This window comes from Callorhinus ursinus, unplaced genomic scaffold (genome assembly GCF_003265705.2).
Source record: "Callorhinus ursinus isolate GAN/ISIS: 27379988/994484 unplaced genomic scaffold, GSC_fseal_2.0 scaffold25, whole genome shotgun sequence".
In the NCBI taxonomy this organism is placed as follows: Eukaryota; Metazoa; Chordata; class Mammalia; order Carnivora; family Otariidae; genus Callorhinus; species Callorhinus ursinus.
Genome location: NW_027397087.1, coordinates 34,127,494 through 34,149,496, shown reverse-complemented (window position 1 = coordinate 34,149,496; position 22,003 = coordinate 34,127,494). Strand labels below are relative to the sequence as shown.

The window sequence follows — 22,003 nt, the reverse complement described above, 5'->3', positions numbered from 1 at the left end:
GAGCTCACCTGCTCCCCTTCCTGCACCTTCAGACTCACTGCCTGCCCAGCCGCTGGATCCCAGGCACACCGAGCCTGCCGTCCGCCTGTTGGAGCTCTGCAGGTATGAGAACCCCATCTGCAGCCCCACACAGCGAGCCGTCTGGATGAGTGTTGTCCCATGCCCCTCTTCCCTTGCCCTGTCTCCTCCCCTAAAAGTCAGCTCCATGACCAAAGGGACCGCACAACCCTCGGGTGGCCCCAGCGCCTCGCCTAAGTCCTCGATGGCTTAGTCACAGAACCACACAACTGCTTGTAAATTGGATGATGGTTTCCTTCAAACGTGGCAAGCGCTTGTTTTTCCCCTTTAATAACTGAAGGAAATACACGTTAAGAACGTTTCCAACCTCATCTCTGTTCCTACTTGCCCCAAGCCTGTAGACGGAGTCACCGAATTTCCCCTCCGCATTGGACCAAACGGCTGGACAGTTTCCGGTGCAATTAAAAATTCTGGGGAGAAGAGGCTTCTCTTTGCCACCTGCTAACTGACTCACTTGGAGAAACTGGGGCAAGCTAGGAGCTCCTGAGTTCCTCCTGGCCCGTGGTGCGTTTGGCTTTGCCATAACCAGACCAGCGAGGTCCCAGACAGCTCTGGGATCCTGAAGACCACATGAGAACTTGGTCTCCAAAGGACACATTCCACCGCCAGGTCAAGTTGTACAAAGGGAGCTTTGATCAGTTGCAAAGAGCCCCCAGGCTGCAAGATGGGGTGCCTGGCCCTTTCAACCAGGCCAGATGGATGTCTCCACTAAGAATTTAACTAAGGCGGTCAGGGAAGGCCTAACTAAGGAGATGACATTGGAGCTGAGGCTTGAATGCAAGACCAGGCCATGGCAGGTTCTGGGGAAGGTGATTCCAGGCAGAGGGTACAGCTACTCTGGGGCAAGACTGAGCTTATTACATGCAAGGAATCCAGAGAAAGCCGGTGTGGCTAGAAGATGGTGGGCTAGGGAGAAACAGAGGTTGGGGGGGGGGGGGCAGAAAGTGATTGCGAGGGCCCTGCATCAAGTGATAGGGAGTGCAGGCTTCAGGTTCAACAAGAAGCAGTTAGAGCACTTTACACCCGAGGGTGATATTTGGAGGTCCTTCTGGCTGTGGTGGGAAGATGGGTGTCAGGGCACCCCGAGGGGGCAGGGGGGGGGGGGGGGGGGGCAGAAAGACTTGTGAGGAAGCTCTTCCAGTTGACCAAGGAAGGCTTGATGGCTTGGCCCAGAGAGATGGGGATGGAGAGAAGTGGGCAGATTCGGGAGAAATGTTGGAAATGTAGCCTTTACATCCTACTGCGGGGAGGAGTGTGGAGAAGAGGGAAAGCGAAGGACCAAAGTGACTCCTGCGTTGAGCAGTGGAGCTGGATGGCGGTGCTACTTACTTACCGGGGTGGGGACGACTCAGGGAGGTCTCTAGACAAGGCTTCGAGCTCGCTGTAGGGGACCAACAGCTGGTAGCCTTTTCCACCTCCTCACTATTGTGGTGGCTACCATTGTGCTCTGCCCATCAGAGCCAACACACCAACCCTCTGGCTGATGGGAAGCCCACAGCTCGTCCCTCATCAGAACCTGCCTTAGACCACAGTGATCCGCCCTCTTACGGGGGTCGGCAGCCAGGGACCGGCTGAGGTGTGGACACGAGGCCCAGCCTTCTTACCTCGGTTGGAGACCATCCTGAAGGACCATCCCACTCCAGAGCCCCCTGTAGGACGGGCTGGGGCCACGTTCACAGCTGCCCCGTGGATATGCTTCCCCCCCCCCCGCCCAGCCCCCCGCCTGGTCGGCCTCCTCACCTCTTGATGTGTGCACACTTGCTCCCCAGTTTCTCACACAACCCTCTTGGAGCCTGGTTCCAGAAAACCTAATCTAAGACAACTAGTATGATCATCATTATTATCACTAGATCGTTTCTTGGGTCCCATCCAATTTGAAAACTCTCTTATGAGGAATTCTGAAATTGCTTCTCAAACTTCTCTCATGCCTATTGGCCGAAGACCCCCAGCCCCCACATCTCAGTTCACCACCAACACCCTGTCCCTTGGAAACAGCTTCCTGGCCTAGATTTGCTGAGACAATGTTCCTATTTCCTATGCCTCTGTCTGTGGAAGCATATTTGTATATGGTGCACCAAGGCGGCCGGTGCCCTGAGTGGGGGCAACAAAGGAGGAGATAGGGGTTGCCAGAACCCAGAGCGTGGCAGAGAAGCGGCAGACGCGGAGGAGGGGACGCTGGTGCTGCCTCTGAGGGGCATGCGCAGTGGCTGGTTCTCAGGCGATGACAGAAAGGAGGTGAGCAGGCCCTGGATCCTACGCTAAGAAAGGGCAGGTACCCAGGGGGCTCTAAACAAGATACACCAGGGCTCGTGGGGGCTTCCTGATAAGCCATGCTCAGCCCCAGCCCCCACGGAGGGTGGGGAATATGAGAACAGTCACCGATAGCCCCCTTTCCTGCTCAGGCAGGCTGGCTCTACGGGTAACAGCTGCAGTCACGCCCATACTGCGTTTGCAAAAAACGTGTACTTGTCTGCACACGTGTGTGCGTGTGTGATGCTCCCCTGTAACAGAAGGTGCCCTGTGCTGTAGCCGGACAGATGCAAGACCACCAGACACGGCGGTATAGGTCGTACTAAGTGCAAGTAAGTGCACCCCGTCGAGAAAGCAGTGAGGGGCTGCACTCCAGCCCGCAGTTTTCTGCCCAGCCAGACACCCCGGTATGGTTTGCTTCTTCCTGGAGGCACCACCTTCTGATTCTGCTCCCCAAGCTACGTGCCCTGGCACAGGGCCATTTCTGCCCACAGCAGGTGCTTTGCTCTCATTTGCATAGAGGCCACAAGTAAATGGAAGCAAGGCGTCCCAGTTATTACACACTTGTCTCTCAGTTCCAGGTCCACCCTGCTCTTCCTACTTGGTGATGCTGGGGCAGGAACTCTGCAAACCGCACCTCCCCTTCGCTGCCCGCTTCGTGCCAGACCCGCTGCCACTGTCACTGTCATGGGACGGGGGGGACTTGGTCTATCCCATGGGCTTCCTCTTCCAGGTAGTATTGCCCCCGCAGCCCCAGGTCATTCCTGCCCACCTCCTTTCTGTCATTCCCTGAGAACCAGCCACAGCGCATGCCCCTCAGAGGCAGCACCAGTGTCCCCTCCTCCGAGTCTGCAGCTTCTCTGCCACGCTCTGGGTTCTGGCAAGCCCTATCTCCTCCTTTGTTCCCCCCAACTCAGGGCACCAGCCGCCTTTTTGCAGTTACTATCTTCGTGGGTCGTCAACGAGCACTCTGCCTTTCCAGTCCCTCAAACCTGGTTCCGTGGATCCTCTATGGTAGGATCCCAGGTTCAGTAACTTCCATGGGCTCTGTTTCCTGGCTGGCCACCATGGATGGCGTAGGGGACGGTAACCTCCACCCCCTTTGAGCCACTCACCATCAGATGCCCCATTTGGTTTTAGGTATTTGTTTTTTCATTCAACAAACATTTATTTCTACTATAATCCCTGTGTATAATCCCCCCATATATTATGAAGGATATCATTTGATATACACACACACATACGTAAATGCTGTTGATACCTCTGGAACATGTGTAGCACATAACCAGGAGAATACACAGAAGGACGATGGCTACACATCGTTCACTCTAGGAATTAGAGGTATGAGGCGGGGAAGAGTACTTTCCACATCACCTTCTGAGTTTTTTTAAAACAAGCCACTTCTTGCTGTTCTACTTGAAAAGCTGATTACCACTCATGTGTTCAGCGCCATCTGAGTGCCAGGCGGAGGGGAGGCCCTGCAGATAGCCAGATGTTTTTACCCTCCACGACTCTCTCCCTGCTCAGCCCAGGCTGACACCGCTAACCAGCACCGCTGCGTATCTGGGCTTTCTCTTCTCGTCTCAGAGTCAGGGGAACATTCTCAGAAGATCAGAAGCTGACGGCAGAATCCCCAACAGTGGTAGCGGCCCCCAAACTGTGTGACCGCGCTAAGCTGAGAGGATGGCGAGGAGATAGGCAAGTGAGAGGGGTCCTTTGCAATGTCATGTGCACGGGGTAGAAAACCGGAAGCAAAGAAAATTTGAGTAGGAAGGGACCTCAGAGCTGTTAGAGGACACTCTAGTTGCAGCCCTGTGTGCAACCCAAAACCCTCGTCCCTCCCGCCCCCCAAATAGGAACCATGCCGTATGAGCAGAACTGACCTCAACCCCAGCTCCAGGGGTGGGCCTGATTGCTCCAAACCAGCTGAGGCCCCTGCCCTGGGGATTGGTTCTGGTAACAGACTTAAGCCTATCAGCTGGAAATCCCGGACTTCTGCTTAACGACGATGAGAAGTGGCACTCTTTCCAGGGGTCATGCTCAAAATCTTTAATAACCTCTAGATCAGGCTCTGACCCACTAGAGCCAGCGTAGCTTGATCAGAACAAAACTGGATCTAAGCAATCCGTTTGGTAGCTGTGCTTAACGCCCTTACACAGCTCTGCCTCCCTCTCCCTGGTCGTGAAACATGTGGCTCCAGTTGCTGCTGGCAGCCCTTTTGTGATCATGAGGCTAGCCACCCTGAAGATTAAAAGGGCTACCCAGAGGAGGGCTGAACTAAGAGCCCTGGTCAGACTATGCCAAGGACCATAGTCCTTTATTGTTTAATCCTACTTGTGTGAGGTTTCTCTACCTCATGATTGATGGTTCGGGTGGGTTGGGTGGTTGGTTTTTGCATCCTCTCATCCTATTCCCTGACTTCATCCATGGTTAAACTGAGGTCCAGAGCAGGGAAACGCCTTGCTCAAACTCTTGCAGCACCAGGACCTCAAGTTTTTGTCTGGCAGCCCAGCGTGGTTCTAATAAACCATAAAACCTCTTCTACCGCACTGTCGGCAGCCGCTGGGACTCAATAAATGTTTGTTGAATAAGTTAATTACTGAACATGAATGGATCAGAGGGAAGGTGCTGGCAGGAGCATGGGACAAGCAAGGGTTCGGAGTGAGGGAGGGATGACACGGAGGGGGACAAGGAGAAACACCCACGAGTTTATTCTATTTTAGTCACAGGAACACATTTGCAGTACAAAAGCCTTCGTTAAACTCTTGGCTTTCTGTGGATAAATCTCTGCTTACCACTATGTCCAGAAAGAATAAATATCCAAAGCACAGAAAGCTTTTTGAAGTTTATTATAAAAATAACTAAGAGGGCTCTACAAAGACCTTCGCATGCCAGATCCAATCAGGGACTTGTGGTTGGGCGGTCTCGGTGTTGTGCCCTTGTTCTCGGAACAGAGGGTTTTAAAAGGCGCTCACAGAAACCATAGTTGTTCTAACCTCTGAATTCACATGCATTTAAGAAGCACAGGCCCTGTTCCTGATGGCTGAGAGTGCAGGATGGACCGTCAGAAGACCCTGGGTTCGCGTCTGCCTGTCACTCAGGAGCTTTGTGGTATCAGGCAGGATGACTGATTCTTCCCAGAACCTGAGTTTTCCTTGTACGTAAAATGGAAATAATATGAGCCCACTATAGTTGATCTCAGGGCCAGATAGCTCAACATTCAGGAATGTAGGGTTTCAGAAAAGGTATACGGTGTGTATATGAGTAGATTATGTAACACCCGCGTGTTCTCAGGAACACCCCGTAATCCAACACACTAATATTTCTGTAGGGAAACATATAAACATTTAAAGTAAATAATGAAATAATACAGTAAGTAATTAAGACCATCAATTAACCCCACATCACTTTAGCCTGGGACTTGCCACCAGGTGAGTTATAAAAATCTTTGGCTGTCGGGGATTTGGAGTTTGGGAACCGGCGCTCAAGGATCGAGGACCTGAGCCAGGGCGTACATCATCGGACTTTCAGAACTGAGATAAAGCCCCCCACCAGCACCCATTTCCGGCCGGTAATAATGGGCAAGAGCCATGCGTCCTCCGAGGCTGCAGGCTGTTTGCGGCTGGCGTCCTGTCTCCACTGCAGATGCATTTCCAGGAGTTCCCAGGGTTGCACGGACACCCAGGGTGGGATCTCCTCTGAGCCGGGGCCGAGGGAACAGTGTGTCTGTGTGAACAGGTTCTCAGGCCAATATCTCTGGGCTAAGCCGGTCCTGAACCCGCACCCTGCAAGGCCAGCCTCGGCACCCACTCCCTCCCCCACCTCGAGCCTTAGAGGGAGAAGAGGAGCTAGGAACGTGACGCTGGGGACCCACTCCATCGTCTGCCTCTCGCTAGCTCCACACCTGTTATGAATCTGAGAGAGAAGAACCCACTTTCATTTCCCTCCAAAACACACTGGTTCTGCCCTTGGCATTGCCCTCCCACGGTCCTGTAGCTAACAGCTTGGCCAGTGCTGAGAGGAGAGAAAATACCCAGCTCTGGTCCCAGGTACTGGGACTGGCCATCTGACAGGTGCAAAAAGCACCTTTGGGCCCTGCTGCTCTAGTTTACACGTCCCTGTTTTCCGATCAGGTTGAGCATCTTTCGGACACAGGTGTATTGCTCAGCCCTTTGCTACCCACTCCCCATTCAGTGGCCCGGGCCCCTTGGTTGCCCTATGGAAATGCAGCTCTCCCAGCGGATCTGACCAGCTGGAGTAGCACAGAACTCTCCCCTCCACCGTTTCGCACACCATGCTTCTGGGCACTGGGCATGAAGTGCTTGAGGAGTAATGCCCCAAGCTGCCATTCCGCCAAGGCGTCTGATGAGGCTCCATGGAAGTGGCTAATGAGACCCATTTTAAGTTTGAGGCCAAAGGTCCTCCATCACCCAGCGGGCCAGGACCAGGATGGCATGGCAGAGGGAGTGTGGCGAGCCTTGGGGAGCTGTAGCCCCACAGGCACAGTGCACAGTGCGGGGCAGACTGGAGAGCCCTCCGAGGAGGTCCTTACACTCTGTTCTTCAAGCCACAGCATGTGTGCAGGCTGAGAAGTCTCCGAGCTCGGCACCAAGGTCACCCAGGCCCCCAGGTTAGACCTGTGGTGGGCCCAGGACGAGCATGAGGCACCGGAGGCACCTAGGGTGTCAAACTTAAGGCGGGGGGGCTCTGCGTTGAGGGCCAGCCTGCACCTGCACAACCTGGGAGAGAATGCCCCCTCTGAGTTCACCAGCCTGGGGCCCAGAGCAGAAGGGACAGTCCCCTCTTCTGTGAGAAGCTGAGGAAGAAGTGCTGACTGGAGCCTCTCCCTCCTTTGTGGCTTTCTGAAGTCACACCTCAGTCCAGTGGTGTCTTTGTAAAGTTCTGTGTCAGCCAGCAGGAAACAGAAACGAGCGTAGCTATTTGAAACAGAAAGGGATAGAATACCAGATTAAAAACAAAGCAAGGCCCAGGGAGGGCCTGGAGGGGCAGCGGGTTCCTGCCCCGGCATCCAGGCACGTCTGCAGACACCACAGAGCTGACCACAGGGAGCTGCTGCCTCTGGCCCAGCCAGGAAGGTGGAGAATCAGGGACTCTGTGCTCTCAGTCTGGAGATGAGAAGCTGGGGTCGCAAAGCCATGGCTACTGATTGTCTTGGCTCCAACAAGGCAGCCGCTTAGACACGGAGACGCGGCAGCCGGTGAGCCCACAAGTCCCAACCTTGCTAACCCACAGTCATGGGCTAAACGTGACAGAAAGCTGGCCTCACTTCTGCTTTCAAAGCTCAGCTTGGTGGCATCCGATTGGCAGCACCAAACTCACTCTCAGAACTCTAGCTGCAAGGGAGTCTGGGAAATGTGGGCTGTTTTGTTTTGTTTTGTTTTGTTTATCCTTCCAAACTTTGGGGCTGAGAAAGATGCCCTAGAAGAAGGAGACAGTAGACGCTGAGGGCCAGACGACAATGCCCAACTTGAGTCCCCAGTTAAAAGGCCCTGCTGAGGTGAGAGAAGAGAAGCTAGGGGAGCTTGCCCTGATGATTTGAGGTGCTCAGCGTGGGCTGACCCGGGCAGGGACCACCGACAGTGCCCTGTCTCCACCAGCTGCTCACGCTGCCCTGGGAGGCCGTGGGGACTCACCGACAACCCCCTGCAGGGAGGATTAGACAGCCCAGAGCAGTGCGTGACTGAGTCGCACCTCCTTCCGCCCCCATCCCAGACTCTGGAATGTCTTGGGCCTGGAAGTGCAAACATGTGATGGATCTCAGGAATCGGCCTTCCTTGAATTGCTAGTAGTCCCGTTACTGCAACTGCGTCTAGAATCTCCTAGTGAATTTGTGTCTGCCTCAGATTTTCTCCTTTGTTTTACCTAAGTGCTTTTCCAGTATCTCCAGCACCAGGATTTGGAAATAAGTTGGCACCTGGCCTCATCATTTGGTGGAATATGTGTGGTGTCCCGGCTGTCAGCTGGAGCTCCCCGGCCAACATTAAAATCTAGATGAGTGTGGCTGAAACCATGGATCCTTGCATTATGGGGGTGCAGCGTTTCCCCTAGACTTCCCCTGGTTCCTGGGGTGCTGGGCCTGCCTCTGCCTGCAGGCCTCCCCGCTGCTGCCCCTCTGCTTCCTGCTGCTCGAGATGCTGCCTCTGGGAAGGCCCCGTCTCCCCAGGCTGCACATGCGGCCCCCCAAAGCAGCAGCTGGGAGAGATGTCCTAATATGGTTCTATGGTTCTGAGCACACGGCATGACAAACATCCCAGAGCCACACTCATCTTTTTTCTTTTCATTTAGAAAAGTGGCAACGTAATACAGAGCCACACCCTGACTCCTTAAGAGCCCCCCTGACTCCTCCCCGCCACGCCGTACATTTCCACGGGTTCTGCCACCCCCAGAAGTGCCCATCTCGCCATCTTATTTACAACTCTGTCTCTCTCTTCTTCTTTTTGTCTTCTGTTTTGTTTTCCTGCCCCGCCCCTTCAGAAGCAAAAGTTAAAATTTTTCCATTTTTGTTATTTGGGGGTCCAGCTGACAACTTTGCCTTCAGCGTCTCTCTCCAGTTCAGTGACTCATCAAGGACATTTCTCAAAGACAATGCCTATTCCCCGGGGAATTTCGGTGGCAGCTGTTAGGGTAGTAAATGTTTTGCCTCATTGCATGTGTGTACAAATTTATATATGTAGATAAATATTTTACGTATAGCCACAAAGCCATGTATCTCGATGTCTTCGTCTATAGACAAACCATACCTGAGCAGTTCTTTTGGGGGCAACGATTTAAATGATGTGCTAGTAATACTCAGATCTTCACAAAACTCTGAAATGACTTGGCCTCTCCTCTGCAGCTCCCCTTCGTCCCTTCCCCTTTACCTTTCCACAGGTGCAGCTCCAGCCCAGGTGTGCCACACCCACGTTAGGTGTAAATCACGGGAGAAACCGACAGCTGTGCCTGGCTCCATGGGCATCCTCAGGAACGCAGAGGCTGTGTCTCATAAGGGCCATGAGGTCCGGTCTCTCCCTGGCCTGTGACTTGTGTTTTTTCTAGATAAGTCGGTCAGGAAGGGGCTGTTAAATCAATCAAGCGGATGTGTCAGTGATATACTAAAGAAAGGTGTAGAGCTCCACGTCCTTCACGCACACTGCCCCAGACTCCTGCCTTCAGACATACGTCTCCGTCAGGAGCTCTCGACCACAACGCTATCGACATTTGGGCCAGATAACTGGGCTGTCCGTGTCTCACTGGATATTGAGCAGCATCCCCGGCCTCTACCCACTTGACGATAGGAGCACTCTCCGTCCCCCAGCCGGGACAGCCAAAAATGTTTCCAGATATTGCCAAATGTCCCCTGGGAAGCAAAACTGACCCCTAGTTGAGAACCAGTGCTCCGGGTGACACATACTGTGTATACAGAAATGTATATATACATACAAACAATTAAATATTTATATGTCTTTAAGTTGGCCTCTGGTATAAACTTTTCATTCAATCAGCATATGCACAAAACAGAAATGTAACATATTTCTTTCCTTATCTCCTAAAAATCAAAGTCATCTGTGATAATAGTGACATTTGTGGTGATTAAATAAATATAAGCATCTTATATCTTTCTGTAAAGTTGGCACTTACCTTACCCAGCAATGACAAGTGGTCTTGGAGATCCTTAATCTATTTCCTGCGGTCCTTCCCATCATGACTCCTGACTCCTTGAGCTCTGAGAACCCATCTGGACAAATCCAGTGTCCAATACCATGTACGTTTTTCTCTCTCCAGCCATGACATCCCAGAGATCCCTGTGCAAACCAGTAAAAAAAAAGAAAAAGAAAAAGAAAAAAAAGAAGAAGAAGACAAGTCGAAGCCCAGGGAATCCCCATTACACAAGGTTACTTTCTAAATCAGCCCCAATCCAGTATATTAGACACAGGAGAGGCAAGAATGTGGTACAGTAACAAATAGCCATCTTATAGAGGTGGAAAATAAGACTTACAAAACTGAAGTGACTTCTCTATCCTGTGCAACTATTAAGTGGCAGAACTGGGGCCCTGACTCCAAAATTGGTTCTTCCTGACCCCCTGCAAGAACTTTGGAAGGCCTCGGGGAGCTGAGAATATCCCTGATGCCACAGCAGGATGATCGTACTTCCCACACCTCTGGACATTTCTTTAAATACGCCTTTGCCTTTAGGCTTGTTATTAGGATTGTTATATCAGGAACGCGAGGTGTGAAGAGAAACAGTCAACTCTTCATTTCAAAACAGGTTTTTGGTACTCAGAGCAGAGACAAGTTCTTGAAAGCTAAGGCTTTTGATTAGCAGGAACTGCTTTTAAGTTCTAAATACCTAATTTTTAGCATCAGAAGCAAAGCTCTGAAGGTAATGGGGCATACAATGTAGAATGGAAAAAGGAAAGACCGAAGCCAGACTGCCGTACGGTCAGAGGTTACCTATGGATATGGAAGGTGGGTGGGGGTGGGCGGGAGGCAGAGAGGAGAGCAGGGCAGGGCTCTGCTGAGGTGCGAGGCTGGGAGACGGAGCCACAGTCCTGAATCTTCTTGACATTCAAATCTCAGTGGGAGAGGAAATAACAGAATCAGAGTCTCTGACAAGTTCGAGGAATAAAAAACGAGGAGCCTTTGGATGAGAGCAAACTTTGGAGGAGGACAACTGTCCGGTGGAGGATCCCAGACATGTGGACTCAGACCGGTGCAGAGAACAGATGGGCGTCTCCATGCCTGTAGAGAAGAGCGGCGCTAACCTGAGAGGCAGGGACTCCCAGGGGACCCACAACAATAGGAAAGGATGTCCTGTGGGATCAGATAAGGACACAGTTGTGTCCCAGCCCATGTCAACAAAGAAGGGAAGAACTGTCCAAAGACCAGACTGGATGGCAAATCTCAGTAGACACCAGGGGAAACAGATGGTGACAAGTGTGCCTTACCAGGGCAAGGATGCAGCAATGGATGACAGTGGGGATGGAGAACCACATGTCCAGCAAATATCCAGAGACTCGTTCTGATTGGCCCAGCTGGTGTCACATGGCCAAGCCCACTGAACTAATCACCGTGGCCAGAGGAGGCTTGTTCTGTACATCCAGTTGGTTGAGGCTTGCTCTGTACATCCGCTCCAAGAGCCGTGGCTGAGTCTCAACCAGACCCGTGCACCAAAGTGAGGGAGGGTAGAACCCTAAATAAAATTGGGGCTGTTATTAGATGGAGAAATGGGTGCTAGAGAGATGAACGAATTTCCATGAAAGAAGGTATTTGAAAGAAGTCTCAGGGGGAGGCAAGTATTATGGTTGCTTAGTAAGCCTGCGTTCTCAGTGTCCTCCTTGGGTTCACATTATCCCTAAGGGGAGCAGGTGCTTTACTCCATTTTCCCTTGGAACACTGAGACATACAATGGAGAAGTAGATCTATCTGTCAGATTGGCCCAGATGAGATGTTGTATTCAACCGCAGGCCAATTTCCCCTTGAAGACCAGCCAGATGAGGACAGACTTATCCTGGGTGAATGCGGACTCTGACACCAACCCGCCAGGACCTCACACAGGAAGGCTTTGGTTGGGAGACAGGACAGGAGGCCTGTTTCAGTCAGGGCTGAGGCTGTCATGTCTGATCTTGGGGAAGCCAGCTCTGTGGCCACAAGAGGAAAGAGAAAAGGCAGTGGGGCAGTGCCCACATCTCTCTCTCCTGATTGCCTGGGCTCATGCTCATTGGTCACCTAGCCAGTGTCCTAATCACCGACGCTCACGGAAATGAGCAAAATTGCCCAAGGACGCATTACTCTTACGAGAACCATGGTTCGAACCCATAGTTATGTGGTTCTTTCCACAGCTGCTATTGCCTGGGGCATCATCCAGCCCCGGAATCTCAACCCTACTCAATTTTATGGAATGCTGTAGGGATGCCCCCTCACCCCACGCAGATGAGGAAAAGGAAGCTATGGCAGGCTGCCCAGTGTCACACAGCAGAGTGGTAGAGCCAGCTGGTCCCAGGAGAACCCAGTTCTTCTCCTGCATGGCCCGGCGCTCTGTCCTTTGCCGATGACTTGTCCAGCATCCCGGGCCCTGCATCCTACATGGGCCAACCATCTAGGGTACCGGTCTGGAAGCAGACATGAAGCCACAAGCCAGGTGTTGGCCTTTCTATGTCCCCATCACAGTGCCAGATCCCACGGCTGACACACACATATCTGAATGTACTTCTTGGAAGAATGAACCCGGTCTCCATCCTCTTGACCCAAAGTGTGGTCTATGGACCAGCAGCGTCAGCATCACCTGGCCCCTTTTAAAAATGCAACATCTCAGGTCCTTCCCAGAATCAGAATCTTTATTTTGACAAGATCCCCAGGGGATTCTTCTGCATATTTCAGTTTGAGAAGTGCTGATCTGCACACCTCTGAGCACTGGGACTTTTGCCAGCCTCCGAGGTTTCTGACTCACAGAATGTTCCTGCACTTTGTTGCTGCCATAAATACCCTCCTGACTGCCCCAGTGGGTTTACACTGGACGGTTCCCAGAAACACCAGGGCCCTGTGTACATGAAGATGCTACTGACTTTCCAGTTTCCAAGGAAGGGAGTTCGAAAAGCCACGGTCCTTTGTTGTCATCAATGGCCAGAAAAGGAGGCCCACAGAGGCATCTTGAATGTTCCCGCTTCTGATCCTCCCTCATCTCCTGACTGACGCCTGCTTGCCTTTCCCCGTAAATACTGTGTTTGTAAACAAACCCACGTGTGAACCTATCAGGGAAGTTCGGGCAGGAGCCCTGCATTTGCTGGGACCCGGCATCTGTCTTTTTATGAAAGGCTGCCCTCCTAGATAGAGACCTGCCTTCCCACTTTCACTCTGGTTCTCCTCCCCCAGTGCAATTTCGGTTTGTGTGTGTGTGTGTGTGTGTGTGTGTGTGTTTAAGATTTTATTTATTTATTTGAGAGAGAGAGAATGAGAGACAGAGAGCACAAGAGGGAAGAGGGTCAGAGGGAGAAGCAGACTCCCTGCCGAGCAGGGAGCCCGACACGGGACTCGATCCCAGGACTCCAGGATCATGACCTGAGCCGAAGGCAGTCGCTTAACCAACTGAGCCACCCAGGCGCCCCTGTGTGTTTTTTTTTTTTAAACCGATATCAGTCCCCATTTTTCGGTAAATGTAAAATCCTTGTTTCTCTTCTCTTTCCTCCTCTCGACTGAGTTTCTAACAACTGGTACACACATATGATGGAGAATAGCTGGTATCAGTCATATAAAATCTTGGCGAAAAATATGAAAGAAAATAGAAAAACTTTAATCGTCTCACTGGTTAGCACAAAACTCCAATGATAGGAATATTTACTTCCTTTCTTTCTTTTTATAGTAGCAAGTTTTTTTTTTTAAGATTTTTTATTTATTTATTTGGCAGAGAGAGAGTGAGAGAGCACAAGCAGGGGGAGCGGCAGAGGCAGAGGGAGAAGCAGGCTTTCTGCCGAGCAGGGAGCCTGATGCGGGACTCGATCCCAGGATCCTGAGATCATGACATGAGCCGAAGGCAGACGCTTAACTAACTGAGCCACTCAGGCGCCCTGGTAGGAATACTTTTTAATTCCTCAACAAGGGAATGTTCCATCTGTACCATGAGTCCATGGAAGTACACAGATGTCTGTTGACATTACTTGGAGGGTAGGCCGATGAGGTGGGTGGGAGAAAGCAGGCGCATCGGACCGTATGTTCTATCATCAAAAAATTAAAATTAAAAACAAAACAAAGTACGGTGCCCCCTTGTCATGTCTTAATTTTTGTTCATGGGATTTAACATAAAATACTGCTGACCCAGCTGAAATTTTCAGAATCTGAAGTCGACATCAGATCTCCATGCACCATATTTTTGACTTGCAAATGCCTTCCAAGAATAGCTGGAGTGTCCTTATTAAGCCCAGCTTGTGATGCATCCGTACTTCGCGCCGTCTGCTCCGGCACTGTATAATTCATGGACTTGCCTTATGAAGTTCGGGAGGGATCGAAACCGTGACCAGCCCGTGAACTCAAACTGACACTTCCATTATTTTAAAAGGAACACAGGGCAGGCTGACACCTGACCCATGGCTCAGCCCCATCCGGCAGGGATGCTGAACAGGCTGTACTTGAGCCAGGTCCCAAGTCTGTCCATATGGACTCTGGGGCCATGGGATTTGGCGAAGGGGCATGTACTCCCAACTGACGCTGGGTCATGACTTGCCATCCCTGTGATCACGGACAGCACAGAAAACCAGCCTGTGGGCCCGTGGTATGTAGAGCTGAATTTCATTAATTTCAGCAAGAGAGGGCAAGCCTCATCATGATAATCATCACCATAGTTACCGTAGGTGAGCTCTTGCCGCCTGCCGGGCCCTGGACCCATTATCTCTTTTAAGCCACACTGCAAAGTAGGATTTGTTATCCCATTTTACAGAAGAAGAAACATTTTAGGTCCAGAGGCTGGCCTAAAACCACATCGGTAATGACCAGAAAAGCCTGGATTCACAGAGAGGTCTGTTGGGCTCCAAAGCCGATGTTCTTAGTCCCTGTTCCCCAAAAGGGGGTGCGTGACCTCCAGGGCTGGGCAAGGCAATTGGCCCATGGGAAAAAAATAACAAGATGGTTTTTTACATTTTAAAATCTCATTTAAAAACGTCTGTACTTGTGCATTTTCATTGTATACATAACATAGTATTACATTTGAACCTGCGTAATGAATAAAAAAATACATATGCATATATCGGTAGTTGATTTTTTTTTCCTGGATAGTGAGGCCGAAGTTGAAATGTTTAGAGCCACTGCTCTTGGTTCCTCCCTGCACTGACCCCTGCCCAGTGGCTCCAAGAACAAACTCCAGGCAGCCAGGCTGGCTCTCTCTCCTCACGACCCTTTCTGAGATCCTCATCTGAGACCCGGCAAGCTTAACTTCTCCGGCCTGCCCACCCTACATGGCAAGCCAAGAAACTGATGGATAGGAAATCCAAAGACCACTTGTTTTTGTTTGTTTGTTTTTTTTAAAGATTTATTTATTTGAGAGAGAGAGAGAGAGAGAGCATGCACAAAAGGAGAGGGAGAAGCGAACTCCTCACTGAGCAGGGAGCCCGATGCAGGGCTCTGTCCCAGGATCCTGAGATCATGACCTGAGCTGAAGGCAGATGTTTAACCTACTGAACCACCCAGACGCCCCCCAAAGACCACTTCTAATTTGCAGTGTGACCTCCAGCCATCCAGGGCACCACCCTGGGCCTCAGCTCCTCATCTGTTGGCCTTCGTTACAGAGATATATTACTATTACTTATTATTGCCCCATTAGGACTTACGGTTTTGATTCAGGAGCCTGAGGCTCCATTTCCAGGTGGAAATGTGACCCCTTTGTGCACTGTTGCAGGAGCCTGATCCAACTTCAAGCCAGGGAGACACACTCCTGCTGCTGTCCCTCCAGCCAGTGGTGTCATCTGGCCTGTGATGCTTCCTCTCTCCGGGTCTCAGGAACTTTCATTTGTGCAGGGCGTGGGCCTGGCCCTGCTGCAGTTTATGCAGGCGATCTAACGAGCTGAGTGTCATGAACACCCCTGGATGGTCAGAAGAACTTTCTAAATGAACCTCATATTCCTCTGCTCCTGCCATCACTTATCCAGCCCGGCCTGATGACGGGGCCTCCCATTCCTGTAGAGGAGACTTACCGAGCCCCTCTGGGGCTAGGCACTGGGGTCCCAGCACAGATGAAAACCCCGCAATCTCTGTGGGGAGGTTTCCAAAGTAGTGGGGGAGACAGAAAGGAGCAAGAAACAATCAAATGAGGATAATTCCCCCTGGAGATCATAAAATAGGACCACCCGCCCCCGGGAAATGGACGCCCGCAGATAAAAAAAAGAACGTCCTTCATCAAGATCAGGCTCAGAGCTTCACAGCGGGGTGTATATAGAGAGATACGGAAGCAGCAGCTTAGGAAAGAATCTCTGACCCCTCCGCACCTCTCTCCACGTAACGACTGAGTGCAAAGAAGAAAACCTACAGGTCCCAGCACTCCTGCCTCAGATGGGCCCAAACTACCCTTTGAGAGGTCAGCTTGGTTTGAGCACCCAAGGGAGCCACTGCCACCTGAGACCAAGGATGGGAGAACTAGCCAGAAGCCCAGATCATGCAGACAGGCTCTGCCCATCACACCTCCTGGTGGCTGACTTAAGTGGCTTCGTCTCCCTATCCCCGCCCCCTCTTCCACCCTGCCTGGGGGCTTGGCTGCCACCATCCTGGGGATTGAGACGCCACCAGCCTCAGTCTACAGCAAATCTGCAGGGCGGTGCTCTGGTCCCCTTGGCAAATGCCCACCGCACCCCTGGCTGTGAAGCCAGGAGACCATCTCCAGGGCTCCTCCACAGCTCCCAGCAGGCCAGGGGGAGGCCAGCACCTTCACTGAGTTCCCTGCCTCCCTCTGGGCGGCTGGAGGCACCAAGGAGCCCCACCTGGTTCACAGGGTGAAGAGCCGGGAGGCAGGGCAGGGTCACACTAGCCACCCACAGCTAGTGACACAAAGACGAACAGGCCCCTGGGTGCCCAGAGCTAGAGCACGGGGAGCAGAGGAGGCAGGTGCCCTCCAGGACGGGAGGGCCAGGTCACAACCAGGAGTGGGGGGCACCCAGTGCACACTGGGAGCTGATGAGAGCAGTTAGCTCTTCTGTATTGTGCACCCGCTCTGGGCCATGCCGCGTGCTTGAAACTCACAGTTCATCTCCTCCCCAACACATCACGTGGTGAGCCGGAGACTCGGGGTTATTACCCCCACTGCGTTAGAGATGAAGATGCTAAAGCCCTGAGTGGAAAACTGAGAACCCACGGTCACGGTGCTAAGTGACAGATGAGCAATTTGAACCCCGCCTGCTTGCTCCAGGGCCCGTGACCCCTCTGCCTTCTCAAGGCCTTGAGTCTTTGCTGACTGCCCCCGGGGCCAGGCCGCGGGTCTGCAGAATCTCTGGAGTCGGTGGGCTTAGAGCTGAGTTGCAGAGACAAGCACCCAGGAATCAATTCTAGAATAATAAACCATGGGGTTGACTAAGTGAGAAAAGCGCATTGTACTTGGGACTTAGCCAGCCCTGGGTTTGGGCCTGAGCCTTCTGAACCTTGACATCCACATCTGTACAAGGAGCCCTACACAGGGTGGTCCAGACCCCATGAGTACCTGTGCAGTACTTGCCAATGAGTGAGCATCTCATGCATGTTTCCTTCCTTCTTTTCTTTTTTGTCCCTCAAAATAAGTTCATTAAGACTTTGGAGAATGCAACACTCCTGGCGGGCTTCCTGGAGGAGCCAACCCCTGGGCCCCCACTGGACCTGTGGCATCTGATCTCAGTAGAGATGAAGGTGTAATTATTTGCCCAGTATGTCACTCTTCTGAGCTTCAGCTTCTTCATCTGTAGAGCAGGGTTAATCACAGCTACTTTATAAATAATCATGCACGTGAAGGTACCAGCAGAGTGTCCTGGAAGAGAACAAGGAGCCCAGAGATTGGCGTTCCGGGCAGAGCTCTGCCCCGCTGTGGCACGACCCTGGGCAGACTTCGTTTCCTCTTCTACGAAATGGGGAATGTTAAGTCGCCAGGTGAGTCCAGTGGCCTCCCTGGGACTCCTGCTTCCTCAGGAGTTAAATGGCCTGCTTGTAGCTCTTCGAGGTTTCCTCTCGTGTCTAGAGCCCCCTGAGGCTCTGGTTCTAAGCTAGGGCCCACCCTGTCCCAATGGCCTCCCCACCCAACATATGCCATCAAAGACCCTGCAGCTCTGGGGAACAGCATTCGGGTACAGGGTGGGAAAGGAAATGCTTCTGGGCCATTTCCTGTTCCCCGAGGGCCTTCAAGAGAAACAAACAAACAAAAAAAGGGACCAAGAGCAAAGAAGAAATTTGCCTTGAAAACAAAATCACAAGACATAAACTCTCCCAGCTAGCTGAGGGCAGGGCAGCCCTGTCACCTACAGAGGGGACTCAGGGCACTTCCTGCCTGTGCTCGGGGCACGGCCAGCCAGGATGTTGGTGGAGACAAGCCCCAGGCAAGATAGGGTGCTCTGACCACTTGCCAGGTCACACACAGGGGAGCAAACGTCTATTTCTGATCAATGGTTAAGAGCTAGTGGCAGGTAACAAAGCCAGGTGAGGAACCACAAATGGGCCCTGGGCTCCTAGGCATAGAAAGTCTCCCCGTTCTTACGTTGCCCACTTCCGGGGTACGTTTTTCTCAACAAGCCACCCACATCCCCACCCTCACTCAGAGGCCAGCTAAACCCCATCCTTCCTAGACAGGGGTCTACAACTCACACACCTTCAGTGGGGCTGTGGGGTGGGGTGGTCTGCCAAGGTTCAGGGCTCGGAGTGCTCAGCTCCGAGTCCCTGCTGCTGGCTGGAGGGCTCCTCAGAGTAAGGGGTGTGGAGAATGGCAGCAGAACTCCCTAGTCTCTAGAATGGAGCTCTGCTTTGCAGGAAGTTTCCTCCAGGGTCCCTCCCATCATCTCTTCCAGGGTGACCTTCATCAGGAGGCGGGTTGGGCAGGAGCCAGCTGATAGGGCTGCACACCCCAGCCTGACCCTACCTCTCTCCCCACCCCCTTTCTTCCTTTCCACCCTGCCCGCCCGCCCCCAGCAGACACTAACCAAGCACCTGATGCATGCCAGCCCTGTCTGACTACATACATGGTGGTAAATGAGGCACAGCTGTCTTGGGTTCTAACGCCACACTCCCGCCCGCTCTCCTCCTGAAGCAAGGGACCTGTGGAGGGCAAGAGCAGGAAGGGCTCCTCCGCCTGTGAGCCTGACCGCCACCCCCATTTCACAGATGTGGTCACTGAGGGCCAGGAAGGAGCCTGGCCCAAGGGCGACCCTCTTGAGAACAAGCCTTAAGCCTTGCAGGACTGAGAGGGCCCCGTGGGCGTACATAGACGCCGTGCAGTGGATGTCCCTGGGGCACCTGCTGTGCGCGCAGCCCTGCGTCAGCCTGCGGGGACATGTGGGGAGTCAGGCCTGACCTGGGGGTGGGGGTGTGCAAACGCACACAGAGCTGCCTCCCTCCGCGGGCTGCTGCAGGGGCTGGGGCGGGTGAGGCAGAAGCCCGGGCTCCCTTGCCTGAGGGGCTGTCCCAGCCAGACCTGAGGAATGCCCACCCACCGTCATATTTTGGAGACCACAAGGGTGCCGTTGGCTCACTATTGCCAACCCACATGTTGACACGGAGCCAGGAGCTGATGGGGCACGGGGTGCTCTCTGCCTCTGCATCACGGCTCCTGAGCTGACAGACAGAAAGACAGGGAGGTTGGCACCCGAGACACCTCTCTGAGCCATTGGCCTTTCACTCTCTGCCCCGGCCTGTCTGCCCCACCTCTAGCACCCTCCCTCTCCCAGCGCCCTCACTTCTGCCCCATCCTGGGCTCCAGTCATTCAGGGACCGAAGGAACGGAACGTTAGCTGTGGCGTTTCAGGACAGCAGGGCAGAAGAGGGGGTTGGGGATAGAGCGAGACTCGCAGGGTCATCCCTCACACGGCAGGAGTGACGGTGAACGTCCCAGTGCCGAGGCCCAGAGAGGTGCCACACCTCGACCAAAGTCACACAGCGTGAAGGGGCAGCGCTTGGCCCAGAGCGCGGGTCTGTACCGTCATCTCAGACTCCATCGACTCCTCCAAGTGGGTGGCCCCCTGCTGGCTCCACTCCCTGCCTGGATGTCCAGGCCTCCTGCTGTTCCTGCAGCTTGGAGACAGAGCCTGGTGGGGGTGGGGGCGGGGGGAATTGGTGCAGAGGAGAAAACAGAAAGTGCCAGCTGATTCATATTTCTAAATGTCATGTTATTCCAGGAGCATTCTCGCTTTGCCACCACCTTCATCCACCCCCTGCTTGCCATCTTGAAGGAGGGCTGCGGGGCGGCCAGGGGAGGGAGGCGGGAGTGCTGTGAGACCAGGGTCTGGGGGGCTATGCCCCCTCCCTGCCCCCTGGATGAGTGGAGGGCTGGGCACTGTGCTGGGAGCCTGGGTTCAAGCTCTAGCTGTGGAATCAGGTGCCGTGGGGCCCTGAGCCTAGCTACACCTCCTTTGTGTGCTGCCCTAGGCAAAAAGGGGGGGCCGTGCTTCCCAGGATGGGCTGCATATCAGATTTGCCTCAAAAGAAAACAGACTCTCTCAGACTGCAGCCCTAGAGATTCTGGTTCAGGAAGTCAGAGGTGAGGCTGGGAGTCCATATGCAATCCGTATTCCCTAACCGCTGCCCAACCCGGTGGTTCTGGTACAACCTGTCTACAGAGGGGTGCTAGGAAAGCTCCCAGCAGCACGCTTCCATCCAGATTCCCGTTTGTCTTCGGTACTTATTTACCTCCTCCCGGACGCCCTCCCTGATTTACTCACCCCATCTGCCACCTCCAGTGCTCATCACTCCTGGCCTTGCCTCTTCACCCACACTCCTCTTATTGCTCCCAAAAGACATTTCATCATTTGTGCCTGTGTCTGCGTGTGTGTCCTGTGTGGATTCGGCGAGGTGAACCTCCCACGCAGCATTGAGAAAGGTGCTCAGCCCTGGAGCCAGCGAGTCCCAAGCTCGTGGCCCCTGTGAACTCCCCCAAGGTGAAGTGTGCAAGCACTTATTGCAGGGCTTGGTGGAAGGGGGCGGTCAGAGGCTGCAACAGGACAGCTGGGTTAATGCCGGAAGGTTCCCGGAGGGCCCCTGACTCTTCCTGGGTTGCCATGGGAGATTTGGACACTTGCCGCCCAGTGTGTGCCTGGAGGCAGAGGACTCGGGCAAGATGGGTCCTCCACAAAGACTAGGTGTTGCTCAGAGTTCTCCGAACATTTCAAATGACGCCAGGTGCTGTCCTGCAGGAAACAGAATTCCCCACAAACGGTTCAATGGGAGGGGCAGGAGTGGAGGGGCTGCTGACAGAGGCGGATGGGGGCAGGGGGATCCGAAGGGGTCCCGAGGCTCTGTGATGCCAGGCGGTGCTGGAGCCTCACACCTAAAGAGGCAGGAGCAGACGGCATTGTCAGAGCCCAGTGGGAGCTGGAGCTATGGAACAGGGGCCGCTGCCCCGCCCCAGAGCGCAGTCACAGAGGGAGGTGGCCATTCCCAGGGCCACGGCCTCACGGCGGTGGCAGAGGGGGAAGACCCATCTTTCTCCTCCCACCTTCCCTTTTCATTCTGGTACCTTCCATTGGCCAAGCCCAGGCGGCAGCCAGAGGCCCCAGCAGCCCCTAATGGTCCCTTCCTGGGGCGCAGAGAAGGGCAGAGAGAGTTTTGTAGGTTGTAGAGTGGGTAGGAGGCAAGCGGAGAACAACCAGCTACTCAGGCAGCCCGGCAGTCTCCCAGCTCCTCCACACCCCCGCCCACCTTCCCCACTCCAGCGGGGCTGGGCAGGGCCGGGGCGGGGGGTGGCACGCCTGACACCACCATGGAAGACCGGCTTTCAGCCCCATCGCCGCCACCAGCACACAGGACCATTGCCGGAAGTCAGCTCCCCACTTAGGGCCCTGCTCTCCTCATCTGTAAACCCCAGGGGCAAAGCTAGCCATCCCTTTCCAGTCCTGACCTGAGGTTTTCCTCCCCTGCCTTTTCGAGAAAGGAGCCCTGCTCGGCGGCAGGAAAATGGGCTTGGAAAAGCAGGAAGCTTAGCAAATGGAAAATTAATTCTGGACGGTAAAGAGCAGAGGCTGTTGTTTGTGATGTA

The 22,003-nt window shown here is 53.4% G+C and overlaps 1 long non-coding RNA gene across 1 annotated transcript in view; it reads right to left on the bottom strand.

Annotated features, from left to right (window-relative positions):
• Window positions 1–5,058: 5,058 nt before the first annotated feature.
• Window positions 5,059–22,003, bottom strand: part of LOC112833328 (uncharacterized) — a 29,820-nt gene continuing 12,875 nt past the window's right edge. The window contains exons 4-11 of the long non-coding RNA XR_003210603.2: window positions 19,822–20,057; window positions 18,996–19,587; window positions 16,005–17,729; window positions 15,642–15,893; window positions 11,274–11,518; window positions 9,967–10,130; window positions 9,210–9,404; window positions 5,059–7,265 (exon numbers count right to left, since the gene is read on the bottom strand). This is a non-coding gene — a long non-coding RNA (uncharacterized lncRNA). The remainder of the gene's footprint in view (window positions 7,266–9,209; window positions 9,405–9,966; window positions 10,131–11,273; window positions 11,519–15,641; window positions 15,894–16,004; window positions 17,730–18,995; window positions 19,588–19,821; window positions 20,058–22,003) is intronic.